The sequence below is a fragment of the Eptatretus burgeri genome, chromosome 13 (assembly GCF_056783735.1).
Source record: "Eptatretus burgeri isolate ZD-2024b chromosome 13, Ebu_testis_v1, whole genome shotgun sequence".
Taxonomy (NCBI): Eukaryota; Metazoa; Chordata; class Myxini; order Myxiniformes; family Myxinidae; genus Eptatretus; species Eptatretus burgeri.
In genome coordinates, this window is record NC_140973.1 from 10,890,538 (window position 1) to 10,903,415 (window position 12,878).

Sequence of the window (12,878 nt, forward strand, 5' to 3'; positions counted from 1 at the left end):
TTTTTCATACGTCGGCATACGCTGGCTAAATCGTCAAGGTGTGACAGCGGCTTAAGGAAGTGTTTTAGATCCCCACAAAAATAGACCAGGCAATGCCGGGTACCCATGCCAGTAGGATGTAAATAAATGGCAGAATTTTCATACTAAATAGATATTTAAGCAGCAATGAGATTAAACAAAACCCACACGGGGTGGGGGGGGTGTGGGGCAGATAAAACAATTAGTGCTATGAGGCTTTACTATTCAGATATGTTGTGATGGATGGTTGCCATAAAAAAAAACTTTGTGAGAAAGGGCATTGGTAGTCTTATTGGTCATTAGCAAGTGAGGAAACCGGACTGATTCAATGAGTTGTGATTGGTGAGGATTCCTAATGATCTATTATCAGAGCGTCTCCAAGGAAATATGGCAGAAGATAAGTAGTCGGTCAATTATTTTTGTCGTCGTGTTGTCGTTTTCTTTGTTTTGGCACTCGTCTGATTGCTCATGCAGTAAATGAATTCAAAGGAAAGCATTCAAGATTATCCAATGCTACAAGCTGGGTCAGACTATAGGATTTCGGGGGTTTATCACTAACCCCCTGAGGTCCAGTTCCCGAGGAGATATGAAGCCCGGCAAGAGATGGATCCACTTCCTCAGGAGAGAAATTGACACGGTCCAACGAACTCCATCAACTTGCACAGCATGAAGATGGGGTGGAGTGGGATAACAATGCAAGCTGTTGAAGTGAACTCAGAATTGCCGCTCATCCTCTTGGTGGCACCCTTCGGACAGCTGTTATAGTGCTCTGCGTTTTCGTGTGGTTCACCAGAAGAGGACCCTCACCAAAATTCCAAAGTGGCAGGCTCAACGTAAATTACCAATTGCCTGGCATAGCATGGATGAGATTCTAACTCTCAGCATGGAGGTGACGTTAGCGTTTGCAGCAAGCGGCATTCAAAAGGTGTTTGATTGTGATGCACTTCGATCGCTTGTAATTGCAGAAGGATTTTTAGCTCCATGCAGCGAGTTTATCGGCCATCCTTTAATGTGAACTCCTCTTCTCTCAACACTGCCACCCTCTCCCCCCAAACCCACAACCATCCCGCTGGCCATGTGTTGCTAAGTGTGGGTTTGGCAGAGTATGCCAATGAATATCCCCACCACCTTTGATAAATGGAAGTTTTTGTTATAATACAAATTCTGTGACTCGATTGGACAATCAAAGGTCGAATTATCACTATTTTTATCTTTATTTATTTGGTTTCCAGAATAATTTTAAACCTTTTGTTTTTGTTGTCTGAGTTTGAAACGGACACATCGCGGCAAAATGTCAGCACAGTAACTGAACACATTCAACATGGGATTGAATCACTTGCAATGATTTCTCTGAGGCATCACTCAAGATGTCCTCATCCTTCACGTGGTTGTTGCTTTACAGGCTCCTCTGTGAGTCGTCGTCGTCGTCAGCAGGAAAAGTGAAAAAATCGAGCTGAACATCCAGTGTTGGGATTTAAATGCATCACTCGTTTCATTCCTCGGGCATTATAGAGATTGTCGATGATATATATATTTTTTCAGTTCCCACAGACAGTGAACCTTTCCATTGGGAAAGATTGTCGATGCAGTTTATTTCTGTGCCGGAGAAACCTGCTGAAAAACTAAGGTCGATGGTTTGAGAAGATGCATTTTCCGACACGGCCAAGCATCATGCTCGTTGGTCTACCTGTGCAATCGCAGTCTGCCAACTACTCCCACCTGTGAGAGAGCAATTGGTGGTTGGCTTTGAAGTTGTCTTTCCACTCGGAACACACTCACACACTCCCTCCCCCCTTCCTACTCTCTCCCCTCCAGGCCACCCCACGACTCAGTATGTGAGATGATTTGCAAGCATTGAGCAGCAGGGTTGCCAGGCAAGGCGGACAGAGCAATTATGTGTTTGAGGGAGAGGGAGTGAGATTCAAAAAGGGAAAAGAGTTGAAGATTACAGAGGGGAAGAAAATAGGAGGAGGAGAAGGATATGCAAAGAGTTCAAAATGAGAAAGGGAGACCTTTCGATAAATTGCCAAAGTGAGCCATCTCAACGGTGAAACGTGCAAGGCCAAATTTTAAGCACCATTCCAGGAGAACTGTTGTTGCCTTAGGTCTTTGTCAGTTCAAAAGGTAAAAATGAATGGTACGGTGTTTGACACCGTACAGCTTTTTTATGTTTTGACACCGTACATTTTACTCTCTCACCACAGGCAGGTCGGTGGTCTTTCTGTCTTCTATTGTCTTGTCTCCGGCCTCCCCTCCCCCCTACGCTCTGTCTGCGATATGTTCCCCCCCTCGTAGGGCGCTCAAGGTCTGCCAGCAACCCCCTTCTGATAAAACTACCAAAACCAAGAATCACTGCTCACCTTCACTTTCTTTCCTCTTTTTCCCCGCTTTTGGAACAAACTCCCACACTCTCTTCAATCCCATTCTTCCCTCCAGGCCTTCAAAACAGTTGTTCACCACCATCTCTTATTTTCCACCATCCAAAACCATGATCTTTTCTACCACCGTTAATCCACCCCAGACCGACTTCCTTCAAATTCCCTGCTTTCTTTCCTGAAAGACCCTGTAGTATCCATCTTGTTTACCCTGTGTACCTCCCCGTCCCTCACCCTTCCACAGATCTCCTAATGTCTCTGTTCCCCAATGTTTTGTCCTTCCCTCTCCCACCCCTCTTGTCTCCTGCTCCCATTGTTGTACATTCTATGTTGGCTCTTGTATGAGTATCAACATTGTATGCAAGAAAGGCTCCACTCATATACTATAAAGTGCTCATTAAGGTCAGGTTAGGTCAGGTATGGGAACATGCGCTGGAGCAGCGCGTCGCTGCGTGCACTTTCTGCCGGTACGCCAGGGTCCTCCGTCTGGCCATCCTCCAGGTAGGTGCCTGGCCCATCCCCATCTCCTTGAGATGCCGATCAACCTGTTGCAACTACGAGGCACGTGGTCGGCCCATTGGCCTCATCCACTCACGAGGCTGCCTCGCTCAGATAATCTGGTGAGCAGAATCAGCGTCAGGAAAGCGAGCCACATGTCCATACAGCTGCAGCTGATGTTAATGGACTATGCAGGTAACAAATCTCATTTGAGTCTCTCTCAGCAACCGCTCGTTGGGTACAAAGTCCAACCAGTGATAGCTAATGATGCTATGAAGAGACCTGGTACCAAAGGAATTAAGTCTCCATTTCAGATCCCTGGTAAGAGTCCAAGTGTCACATCCGTCGAGCAAGACAGAAGCACCAATGACCTGACGACTTGGACTTTCGGCATCCTTTACAGCTATCGACAGCGCCACACTCGATGATTCAGTGAATGCATGACTCCCCAGGCCCGACCCAGATATCTATTGACCTCTGGCTCACAGCCAGCACAGACATGAATATCATGGCCAAGGTAAGTGAATCTCTCCGTGACCTCAACATACTCACCACAAACGGGTACAGACAAGATAGCAGCATCCAATATGTCAATGAAAGCCTGGATCTTGGTTTTAACCCAGGAAACCCATAATCCCAGCGGCTCCAACTCCTCAATCAGCACCTCAAGGGCCCTCAAAAGGATATCTGGAGTCTCTGCAAAGAAGGTACAACATAATCTGTGAAATTGATGTCAGAGATGTTGACATTCCCAAACGATGCACCGCAGCTTGGTCTCTCCGACAACCTCCCCAGAATCCAGTCCATACAAGCGCTGAAAAGTGTTGGGGCCAGTACACACACCTGATGAACTCCAGTAACAACTGGAAATAAGCCAGAGATGGTACCACCACATCTCATAGCACTCTCCGTACCAGAGTATAGTTCAGACATCAGATTGATCAGTTTTGGTGGCACCCCACGAAGACCAAAAATCCTCCAGAGGGCATCTCGATTCACTGAATCAAATGCTTTGCAGAGATCAGCATCGGCTGCAAGCAGTCCCCCTGCCGAAACTCTCATCTGCATTCCGTGAGGACCTGAAGAGCAAGGATACGGTCAATCGTTGACCTCTTTGGTGCAAAGCCTGATTGCTCTGGACGCTGGTGCTCAAGCGGATGGTGGCGAACCCTATCCAAATTATCCGAGCAAAGACCTTGCCCGGCACTGAGAGCAGCGTCACCCCTCGATAGTTGTTTCAGTTCTGGCGATCACCCTTCCCTTTCCAGAGAGAGACAACAAGGCCCCTCTTCCAGTCAGTTGGGATGATGCCTGTGTTCCATGCAGAGCACAGAACTGCATGCAGTGACATGAGTACAGCATTTCCTCCAGCATTGAGAAGTTCAGCATGGATGCCACAGATCCCACGAGCTTTACACCATATCAAACGGTTCACCGCAGCCTGTGTTTCCACATACGAAGGTGGATAACAGTTGATTTGGAGGGTGAGCAACAGGGATTGCGACACCCCTAACATCCAACTCGACAGCTGGGGGATCAGCCTGGTACAGCCGCTCAAAGTAACTGGCCCAGCGGTCCTTCACTTCGGACTCCTCTGTCAAGAGCCCACCACCCTCCTTTCTAGCTGCATTACACCGAGGGATGGGCTTGGATGAACGCAATGTGTGAGTTCCCCTGTAAGCAGGACGAAAATCACTTGACAACAGGTGACTTGAGTACCCCCTCACAGATTCCTTGCACATATGCCTCCTTGTCCACCCTTAGCACGCATACAGTTTTATGCCTCAGCTCCCTGAACAGCTCAGCTCTGCCATTAAGCCTGGCCCTGCGACTCTTGTCAATGGTATCCAGTGTCCCTTGAGAGACAAAATTATTCTTCCCCCCCCCCCCCCCCATGCTGAGTTCCAAGACAACCACTGGCAACATCAAGGACAGTGGTCTTGAAGGCACTCCACAACTCTTCAGGATCCCCCAAAGCACCCAGACCCCCCAAATCCCCACTCAGCCTGTTCACAAACTCCTCAGTTACCCTCTCATCATTGAGCTTGCCAACATTCAGCCCAGGCTGGGATGGTACCATTCTCCTGGATTTCAGCTGTAACTTCAGAGTTGCTACAACAAACCTGTGGTCGATGTTGAGGAAGTGAGCACTCCGGTGGACCCTGCAGTGGAAATATTTCCACTCCGGTGGAAATAGAGGAGAAAAGAGAACCAAAAAGAGTTGTTTTATCAGTCAGAAAGACAGCGATAGTATCATCAGAACGGAAAAGCGGAGGGAAGATAGAGCGACAGATATTGGTGGAGATACTTTAAACTAAGGACCAGAAAGGTCTATTAGTGGAAGAAGATGAGATATTGTCACATTTATTTTGGATAAAGGATATAATTGCAAGGACCTCACGAATAACATACTTGCAATGATTTCTGGCAGATATGTGAGCTCAATGCGAGTCGGAGCAAGAAGAGTTTTTCCATGTCCGATATGCCGCATCCCTTGCAGGAATTGTAATCGAACCAAGAACTGGTAGTAGAGATAGACCTGAAAGATAAGGGTATATAAGCCTCCTTTCCTGCAACAATAACTCCAGCTATACGTTAAGCAGAGATAGTGGCATCACCTGAGGAGTGGCAGTAATCTTCCCAGGGAAAGTCAGAAAATAAGTTTTATTAACCAGTCCAGTCAGTGCTATTGAAATGCCAATGCTGATCTTTAGTCTGAGTAGTCAGAGGAGAAGGAGTGGTGGTAAGTGAAGATATGTTTACAAGATTGTGGTCAGAAGAACCAATTTGAGATGAAATTGTGTTGCTGTGACATAATGGATTGGAGGTGAAGAACAAATCCAAAGAATTGGAAGATTAGTCATGACGATCTGGAATATGGGTAGGATGTGTGATAATTTGTTCCAAATGTTTGGGAATGGAAAATGTAAGAGCTTCATCTCCCCGAACATCTGTGTGGGAAGATTTCAACCACTTCCTGTGGTGTACATTGAAGTTTCTTAAATTGAGGAATTCTGCTTGAGGGTGTAAGGATGTCATGGCCTCATGGCAGGAATTAAGAGTCAAAGAAAGTTATAAAGTTTGTGGAGTTAGGAGGCTAGTTAGTGAAACAGAGAAAATTAGTGATGGTCGGGAGACAAATCTTAAGCCAGATGACATCAAAGTTTGGAGATTCAAGGTCCACAAGGTGTACAACAGGCATGTTGATGTTGGAGTGGACACAGACTCGTCCTTTGAAGCGGAATCATGAGTAAAAGTTGAAGTTCTAAGTGGTAAAAGGATTAACAAGAATATCACGTGACAATTGGATCTCTGAGAGAAGCAAGATATTCGGAGAGGTGCTTGTTAGATGATGTTCAAAAGAGGAAAGGTTCGAAGAAAGACCACGAATGTTGTTTAAGTGAATTGAAAAAGAGTCATGTAGCTTCAAAAGGCAATGGTCGTAGAAGGGACCGATACTACTACTGCCTGAGCCCCCCCCTCCCTCTCCTTTTCATTGGTCAACTTTGGCTGACCAAGGCAAAATCTCGGGTGGCTCCATATCTAGAATTGTTCAGAAAACATTCGTCAACATATGTACCAATTTTGGTGCTTTTATGCAAATTTGAAAAATTGATCTGAAATATCAGACTATGCTGCTGGACTATACTATCCTGGGCAGTTGCTGTCTACAACCTTCTACCTAAAGAAGGAACCACCAAGTAAAGTCAATGAGTGTACTCTGCATCAGCATAACCAAACATCATCAATGTCACATTTGACATCGAATTTGATGAGCCAATCAAGAAAAAGACGCATCAGACAGGAGAAATGGCAGAGGGTGCAAAACCAAAAAACAGTTGGAAGAAGACAGAGAGACCACTAACCTGTCTGCGATGGAAGTGACAGGCCCATACTCAGCTTCATTGCATGAGATTCCAATGATCTTGAAGGCCGTGGTTTACACGGCATCAAGCTGAGCAAGATGTGAGGCAGGGGCGCCGGCCCAGAGGGGAGAGCAGTACTCCATCAAGCTGCGGCTGAAGGTCTTGTCGGTGGATAGGAGTTCCGGTGTGCCAAGGAAGGACTTTGCATGACGCAGGATGCCCAGTCGACGAGTGGCTTTGGAGGCCAACTTTTGGAATGTGGCATTCCCAAGACAGATCATGGCAGATGGTACTTTTGGTGAGAGATAGTGAGAGTTTGAGGTTTGTCAGGATTGAAAGACATATTCCAAGTGTTAGAACAACTTCTAAATTTTTTTTTTTTTTATCAAGGTCTGAAGAAAAGGAAGAGGCCACTGCCTGCTGTTGCGAAGGATGAGGGATGCCACGGCAGAGTGTGGAGCCATCGACAAATAAATAAAAGACTATGACGTCATGACTGTAAACCCAGAAGGGCCTCTGGCAGTGCAAAGATGTGATATCATCATGGCAGTATTATCGTGGCTTTTGGCCAGATCAGAGAATTCAATAACCTCATTCGTAGAACTCCCAACTGCTTAAAACAATGGTAATGCTTCCTGGTTGTGATTGGTGGAGTGAAACATGATGTGTCCTTGTGGCAGCTGGCAGTTGTTGGTTCCAAATACGATCTGGCATCCCCACTAATCACAGTTCGAGGTGTACACCTCTCCAGTTTACACATATGTACACCCACACACACACCCAAGAAGAAGAAGAAATGTTTTTACCATTTTCCCCTTTTTTCAGGGGGTTGGTTGAATGATGGCGTTCCATATCTTCCTTGACATTTTCATTCCATATCTTTTTCAGACGTCCTCCCAGCTTTCTTCCTTCCACCACGAGCTTTATTACTATATTCACGGCTTCATCTTCCAACCTTCGTTGCACATGACCATACAAACCAAGTCTTCTCTTCCCACTTTCTTCTTCACTAGTCTTGGTTTTTAATGTCTTCCTGATTTCTGAGCAGGGGATTCTTTCTTTCTGAGATGATCCATCCATCCATCAGATCATTCTCATCTCTGTTTTTTTTTTCCCCATTATTTTTACGTTATATCCGCATTACCCACGTTTCACTTCCCCACATCAATACCAGTCTGATACACGCTTTATAAACTCTAACTTTTACGTGTAATGTAAGGTTTCTGTGCTTCATAATTCCACTTGGTGGTCTCCAATTATTCCAGGGTGCGTTTATTCTTGATCTAACGGCTAATTCTGCTCCTCCTGATGCCTCTACCGTGTCTCCAAACTCTAAAGTAACAAATTTTTGACCTTTTCTGAATTAAATTCTGAGCTCAGGAGGATTTCTTTTTGTTCTTCATCTTTTTCTTGAAAGGGCAATATGCTGGCAGTGTCGCCTAGACTCCGAGAGGGACGCGCACTCACCTCTGAACTGTCGAGCTTGGGTTAAGATCCCACGTTGCCTTTGAGAAGAGTAGACAAGTGATTGCCAGGAACCTGAACAAATTACGAATGGCTGTCACCTTCAGTCGAACGACAGGCGTGTAGAGCTGGTTTGTGAAGGACTTTGGACTAAAAGCTTTCCCCCAGCCAACCTCACAAGTTTGCAACGATTGGGGGCATTAAAGTAGCAGTAGTAGTGATATTAGAGTTGGTAATCGATACGTATGTTTATCTGGATGGTTCAAAATTCACTTGTAATTATCTCCGCCACCGAAGGCGGAGGTGCGCGCTCTCTCTCGAGTGCCGTTCTAGTTTCAGTCTGCACTGCGAGCTTATTTATCAGTGCCAGCCTTTGAGGAGGACAATGAGCATCATTGAAATAAATAAATAAATCAGGATTGCTGCAGTTCTTTCAAAATAATGGACGTGTGTGTAACACGGGCATGCTGGCTGTTTCTTCGAATTGTTGAAGGCCTGTTTCTTTCTCCACTGACTGTTGTAGGTTCGATTGTAATGGCTGCTCGCCCTTATTGATTCACCCTGGACAGGTGTGCTGAATATGCCAAACACCCCTCATATGAGTTGAGAGGCCTTTGGCCTGCATTGGCTGGAATGGGCTGTTTTATTACTCTCGCCAGAGGAGAGGGTATTGCGTTTGTGTCCGTTCGATTTTTGTCATATGTCGGTCTGTCTTGTATGTATGTATGTCTGTGAGTGTGATAACTCGCGAACGCTTTCAGCTATCTTCTTCAAACTTTACCAGAGGATTCTGAAGGACAAAGGCGAGGATGTCAATGTTTTTTGACTATATATGTCAAAGGTCAAGGTACCACCTGACGCCTTCCTGTTTGTCTGTCCGCACAGAATAAGAGTATGTGTATTAATTACATTCGAACCCAACATATCTTGAGACTCCTTGAGATTCCTTGAGACCCTTAATACCCTTAAGATCCCGAAGACATTTGAGACCCCTTGGACCCTTTATAACCTTCAGACCCCTAAATCCCTTCAGACCCCTCGGATCCTTTAGACCCTTAAAATTTATCTGTGCCCGTCAGTATAGGCCTTGAGACCTTGTCGATCCTGAAGAACCTTAAGTCCTCATTACATCATTCAGCACCCTTTAAATCCTCTCCGACCCCTTTTAAACCCCTAAAACCCCCAAGACCATTTAGGCCTTTCGACCTCCCATCTTTCAGACCTTTTTGTACCCTGTTGACCCCTTGGACTTTTAGACCATGTTTAGACATTTTAAGACCCTTTCGACTTTAAATTAACCCTTTCGATCCTTTTTAGATGTTCCAAGACCCTTTCAACCCCTTCAAACAATTCCAACCCTTTTCAAATTACACCCTCTATATCCCTTTGACCTTTTATGACCCTTTCGACACTTCAGACCCATTTAGACCTTTTCAGAGCTTTTGACCTTTCGACCATTTGACCTTTACACATTTACAACAAGACCATTTAGACCTTTCATTTGCAATCAATGACCTTTCATTTAGTACATCCTTGCATTTATTTGCCACATCAAAGACACCACACAAAACAAGTCCTGGCGAGGGTCTGCGATCTCTGATTGCTCTTTCTAGTTCAAGTTCAAGAAGGAAGAATGGAATGATGGAGGAAAGGAATTTGATGTGAGGTTGCACTTGCTCATTCTACAAACAATCCCATTTTCCTTTTACCCCCACCCTCCTCCTTCTGACTTTATTATTTTACTCCACTAACACAATTCTTCCTCTTTCTCATCATCATGGTTGTAGCCTACTTCCTGATTATCAGCCCACCTAAAACTGTCCATTCCTCATACTTTAGAACTCCAGTTTGCAGAACCCGGAATTAATTTGTACTCGGGTCACTCGATCAGTGGACACACAAAGTATAGAGCTACACGGCAACAAAGGGTCGACGACCTGATTTTGAATTCCATTGTGAAGCCATTTTGTGCCACAAAGTTCAAAATTGCTTTCAATGAAGTGAAGATCATATGCCATAGGAGATACAAAGCACATGCTATACCCTTCCGGCATTCCTTAGGTTTCTCTGTGCCCGTCATTCGAGCTCTGTGAAAGCCCGCCTCCAGATGATGATGCCAATTAGTGGGAAAATGGCCTTATACGCGAGCTGTCTTGCTGCAAGCTGAAAGCTTCAGGCTTGCTAATTGGGGACAGTCCCAGAAATGTCATCATAATTTCTGATTTTATTTGCATAAACGCTGGAAAAAGAAATTGTTCAAAATGCAAAAAAAGAGTTGGCACCCATTACGCCAGTGTAACCTTGTGGAAAATCCACTTTCGCTTGTCGGGTTGGTATCCCTTGCTCTTATTTTAATCTCCCTGGCTGAAGGAATGCAACAATGCTCAAAAGGGCAAATTGTTTGTGGATTGCTTTCTGCTCATGAAGACCATCCGACAATGTTCAAATTATTTGTCACATGACCGTACAATTGATCTTTGACTTCTCCGCAACACCTGATGTAGGTCTCGTAGCCTTTCACGCATTCTGTTCATGTAAACTTGGCAGGTGTTCTTCCGAGCCGGTGTTTAGAACATTAATGGACAAACGTGGGAAATAACGACCTGAATGAAAATGCGTTGTGCCTTGTTATGTCATCCATCCTCCTCCTTGTTGCGCTCTGCCTGAAGGCAGGAACAGCACCACCAAAGCAGCCTTGCAGAAGCATTACACGAGGTGGTTTGTCTTTGCCTTCCCAACGGTAACCAGGACAGGAATTTGTAATTTGTTCAGAATGCCGGTGATAGCTCCCCTAGTTTTGGCAAAAAGTGCCGTGACATCTTTTACATCCACCGACTAATGCAAGCAAATGTGTGTGCTCAGCTTGCCGTCCATACGAGAGAGACACCTTGTGATCCAACACATTCCAACAGTTTGTATTTGGGCCGACAAACGAACCCATACTAGACAGCTCAGACGTAAGTACACTACCTTTATACCTACCGCCCTGCCGGACTTTTTATGCCGTACTGACCGCAACAGGCAGAGACAGCAGCCAATTATCTTGTCGCCATATTTCTACATTATCTGCAAGCTGTGAGAAGGTGGTTGTTAAAATTTAGTTAAAGAAAGTTTGTCGTTCATGTGTTTTTCAAAGCAGCAAGAATTGTAATTAGAAACATTGCTGTGTTTGGTTTTGACACATTTGCAGCTTGTGCTCCACACACCATGTGTTTTTGTTTTCGATTGGATTAAGAAGATTGAGCACTGCCTTTTCATAGTGCCCATTTGAAGTCGACTGGCATGAAATGTCGACCAGACCAGGTCGAGCAAGCAGATCACCTTCTCCCTGATGGTACTGAGTGAGCCAGCTGAGTTTTGAATGACAATCCACGAGCAATATGGTAATTATCCTGAGCAAAGTTTTGTGTTCTGAGCAAAGCTCAGAATCCAAATCCATCGATTGCACATTGCCGCTGCCTTCAGCTGAAATTAAATCCACAACAGTCCGGTTCAATGTCCTCACCACAAGGTCATAATCCTATGATGTACTCCATAAACCTATTTTGGGTGTCTGGAGTGTTTTGAAAGTATGACGTGATGGTGTACAGGTAGGGCACTTACCATGCAGCTATCTATCTCGTCTGGATTTGATTCTTCACCCAGACCCAGTTTCGCAGACCGGGAATTTCATCACAAAGTGTGCCATGCACATTATGTATGTTAAGCCGCGTGTCCCATCTGCAAGAGTGCATAAGCTCATGGATGTGTATTAATTTTTTGGGAAGGGTAGGCAAGTTGCCACCAGCAACCTGAACAGATCCCAAAATTCGTACCTTGACTGCTGCTGAGAAGCCAAGGCCTTGGGGACTGCTTTGGCAGCAGTGAAGCTACTCTCAGGCAGAGTACCAGAGAGTCTAGAGAGTCGGAGAGAGAGAGAGAGAGATTGAGTCAGAGAGAGAGAGAGAGAGAGAGGGAGAGAGTCAGAGAGAAAGAGTTAGAGAGTGAGAATGAGAGAGACAGAGAGACAGGGAGAGAGAGAGAGAGAGAGAGAGAGAGAGAGAGAGAGAGAGAGAGAGAGAGAGAGAGAGAGAGAGAGAGAGAGAGAGAGAGAGAGAGAGAGAGAGAGAGAGAGAGAGAGAGAGAGAGAGAGAGAGAGAGAGAGAGAGAGACACAGACACAGACACAGACACAGACACAGACACAGACACAGACACAGACACAGACACAGACACAGAGTCAGTCAGAGAGTGAGTCAGAGAGAGTCTTGAAAGTAAAAATCACTTATCACCAATATATTTTAGCACAGGCAGACACAGAACCATAGGCAGTTTTGTTTTGTTGCACTGATTAGGCATAATGAGTTGATTTCTCGCCAGGCAAAGCAATCATAGAAAATTCCTGCTGTGACAAAAGCTATCGAGCACCGTCGTAGGAAAACGATGAAATTTTTTTTTTTTTTTGATGTTCGAAAAAAAAAACAATGATGAAAGAAACGCACAAATGCATACATATGCAGGATGGCCAAGGCCCTCGAGGTACGCACACTCACAATGGCAGTTTTGTAAGGTGTATCCAAATGCAATAATTCCACAATACAAAAACCATCGAACTATTGCTGAAAAGTTTAGACACTGGAAGTATCCATCCATCCATCCATTGGGACCATATTCTGTGT

The 12,878-nt window shown here is 45.1% G+C and overlaps 1 protein-coding gene across 2 annotated transcripts in view; it reads left to right on the plus strand.

Annotated features, from left to right (window-relative positions):
• LOC147013837 (voltage-dependent L-type calcium channel subunit alpha-1D-like) overlaps nucleotides 1-12,878 on the plus strand; it is a 283,507-nt gene that overhangs the window by 20,623 nt on the left and 250,006 nt on the right. The gene's annotated exons all lie outside the window — the stretch shown is intronic.